The sequence below is a fragment of the Spinacia oleracea genome, chromosome 2 (genome assembly GCF_020520425.1).
Source record: "Spinacia oleracea cultivar Varoflay chromosome 2, BTI_SOV_V1, whole genome shotgun sequence".
Classification (NCBI taxonomy): Eukaryota; Viridiplantae; Streptophyta; class Magnoliopsida; order Caryophyllales; family Amaranthaceae; genus Spinacia; species Spinacia oleracea.
In genome coordinates this window covers 36,004,308-36,007,662 of record NC_079488.1, presented here as the reverse complement: position 1 = coordinate 36,007,662, position 3,355 = coordinate 36,004,308, and the positions used below count along the sequence as shown (strand labels likewise).

General features: G+C 35.3%; 1 long non-coding RNA gene across 1 annotated transcript; it reads left to right on the top strand.

Moving 5' to 3' along the window:
• The first annotated feature begins 817 nt into the window (after positions 1 to 817).
• LOC130466876 (uncharacterized) lies at positions 818 to 2,824 on the top strand. Its single transcript, XR_008927023.1, has 3 exons — positions 818 to 1,145; positions 1,246 to 1,323; positions 2,627 to 2,824. It is a non-coding gene; the product is annotated as an uncharacterized lncRNA (long non-coding RNA).
• The last annotated feature ends 531 nt before the right edge of the window (positions 2,825 to 3,355 follow it).

The window sequence follows — 3,355 nt, the reverse complement described above, 5'->3', positions numbered from 1 at the left end:
TTCTAAATAAGTGTCTCGTTCCCGCCCAAATCTCTATACGGTTTCATGTCCTAATGCCGTATCCCGGGTCATCGATCTTTCCAAATCGGACCCTTAAATTTGTTTGGTGGCGACTCCATCAAAATTCAACGTTTTAAGCCGTAGGGACCTCTATGCATTTTTATAATTGAATTTCGATTTTCAATATTCAAATTCGATTAACGTCATTAGTATGACCATATAATTTGGCTCCACTTGGGGGTGGGATTGTAAAAAATCAAGTCAAATCTAGTAGTCACCCTTTTCAATAAATCGGACCAAGTTTGGGTTTTTTGACAATTTCTAAACAAAATTCGTCAAGGGCCTAAAAGCTTATATTGATAATAAAAAAATACAATAATACGAAGAGCACCCCAAAAAAATCCCCTACAAGTATCGATCCTAATTTTTGGTACAATTCTAGTAAATTAAAGAGACGGCGATTAATAGTATACTATGTAATAAATAATGAAAATAAAGTGGAATAATGAATGACCATTACTTTTATATAACAAAAAATTAAATAGAAAGATTAATAAGGTTGAGACAGGTGTCCTCAAAATGGTGTTGCTTATGTGTCATTGAAATGATGATGACTTTGTTTTTTAAATACTAGGTATTGATTTCGCAACATTATTCCTTTCTTTTTTGTAATTTTAGCACATTCTTCTTCCTTTATTCTTTCGCAACATGGTTTTGTTTCTCTTTCGAATTTTTTTTCTGTAAATATCTCATATTAAGGGTACTATTAAGTTATTAAGGGGTTATTTATCATATACAATCTCTGTTATATAAAGGAACAGCTGAGGGCATAATAGTAACATTACTTTTCGTGTCCCCCTGCAAAAAGACGAAAAAACCCTTCACACTAATCAACCCTAACCCTTACTGCTCAACTGTTTTCTCTCTCCTCCTCCCGTTTTCTTTCTCGACCCTCTTCGATCTATTCCTCTACAAATACCTTCATCCTCTCCACGATCTTCTTCATCCTCTCCTTCGATCTTCTTCCTCTCCTTCAATTCGAGCCAACGACGAAAGCCACCCCTGGGATTTGGATTCCTTCGGATTTTCATCAATTTTGTGGTTTCTTCGGATTTGATTCTGTTTTTGCGACCCCGATTTTACAAGTTAAGGATTTGAATTTCTATTTAGTTTTCGTTTTTGCAATTTTCGTTACGAGGTTTTGCTTTTGATTAGGTTTTAGAAAACTGATTTGGAAGGAAATAGGTTTTAGACCGGCGGATGGAGGGCGGGGATGGCGATTTTCCGACAACAACAACAACAATAACAGCAGCAATAATCGCGGTGAGTTTCATTTGATTTAATTTTGCCAATTTGTTTTTACTAATTTAATTTTACCAATTTGGGAATTTTTTTGTTATGGGATTTGACAGTTGGTTGGTTGATTTTGGTTGAAATAGTACTTGCTTTGATGAAAGTGAATAGTACTCCAATATAAGGCTAGATATTGGTATTGATTTTTGTTGAAATAGCACTCCAATATATGGCTGTAAAAATTATCGACGGAGCTGTAATTCTGTAAAAAGTATTCAATATTGTTGCAACATTTATTATCTGGATCAATTGATTCTATGTTCATTTTCATGTGAGTCAGATTCCAAGTTTCGTTGATTTTTGCTGGTAATTTGATATTTAGGTTAAAAATGACTAAAAATTCACTATTTTGTTGTAGAAATATCTCAGAGATGTTGTAATATCTTCCAACTACATTGAATTGGGTTTATTTGAAACTTTGATTTTGAATTGTAATGTTGCTGGTTCTTCCGTATTTTAATGTATGTTGAATTGCTGATGAACAATGATGCATGCTCAGTTCACTATAAATTTAGACAAATCCTAAATTAGTGTAATCATTTTAAGGTATTATAAGCTCTACTTTCTAAGCTCTACTTTCACAATTTACCATAGTGTAATCATTTTAAGGTCACTTTAATCACAACCTAAACCAGACTCATAACAATCAAATGCGTGTTTTGAGCACAATCACCTCAAAAGAAGTTGAAGCCAAGCTTTTCAGTGAAGTACTCAATGAAAGATAGATTTAGAAGCCTAGAAAGGATAAAGAAAACCAATAGAACATAATCTATGCCAAACACAAATAACCAGGTTTAGGTTCAGGTTCAGGTTCATCCAAACCCGAGTTCTGAATTGCAGGTTAAGAGGACAATGTAGGTCACTTAATCAGGCAAATAACGTATATTAAAACTTCAACACATACAGGACACAAGATTGATAAATAGTTCAGAATAGTCAGCAAGATAACTCCTCACTTATATAATAGAGATTCAGGTTTTAGCTAACCTGAGGTGTCTTCAGAGGGCAATATTAGTTGTTTTAGTGCCTTAATAGTGAGTCTGTGGTGGTACTTCTGTTTTAATCTGCAACAGGTGTGTTGGGAGCCTGTTGGCTTGCTGCTGGTTTCTTGCTGAGTGCAGGCTGATAGCTTGCATTTGTTTTACTGTTTTCAGATTGGGCAGAACTTCTTCTTTTGGTTGTTTCTGGACTACGATGCTGCTATTTGTTTTGGTGTATGCAGGGGGTTTATATAGCTCTACTTCTAAATGCAACTGTGGTTTGTTGTTTGCAGGAACAAAGCCGAGACAAGGGTGAAATATCAGGTTAAGGATTTGCAAGTTTCTGGGTTGGTTTTTGCTATATTGCAAGAATCGGCTACTAAGTTTTAGGTGGGCAGCTAGAGTTGGATTCTGATGGCTATGTGGTGACTACACCGGGTACGAGGAAGACCAATGTTAAAGGAACATCGCTGCTGGTGATGTTCAGGATAAGAAGTATAGGCAGCCCGTCACTGTTGTTGGGATTGGTGAGTGGCATTTTGTTTCTTCTATTGACAAAACGCAGAAGATGGTCGACGCCTTTTACTTTCTATTTCTTTCTCTGATGATGTGTTGTTCTGCTCTTTTTTATTTTACAAAACGCAGAAGGAGCTAATTTGTTGATATTTTCCTTAAACTTTCTTTGATTTTATCGTAATATTTGGTGAAATGTGTTTGTTTGGGTGAATATTGAAACAGAGAGAAAGATATTCACGAAGTGTTACAGTCGTATACTGTGTTTTAGAATGTTTCAAAAGGAGTTTTAGCCAAATTTATATACTAGATTTACCTCAACATTGAACTAAAACTCCCCCGTATAAAATTATCAGTTCTTTTCTAATTTTCTCTGCTGAGATTATGCTGCTTCTGTTCTGCGGTGATGAATTTCTTTTTACTATGTTCTGCTCTTTGGAATGCTTTGTTGCTGCTATATGTTTGGTGGGCTTAGCCAAAGTCGGTATGTTCGTATGTATTCCTCTGTG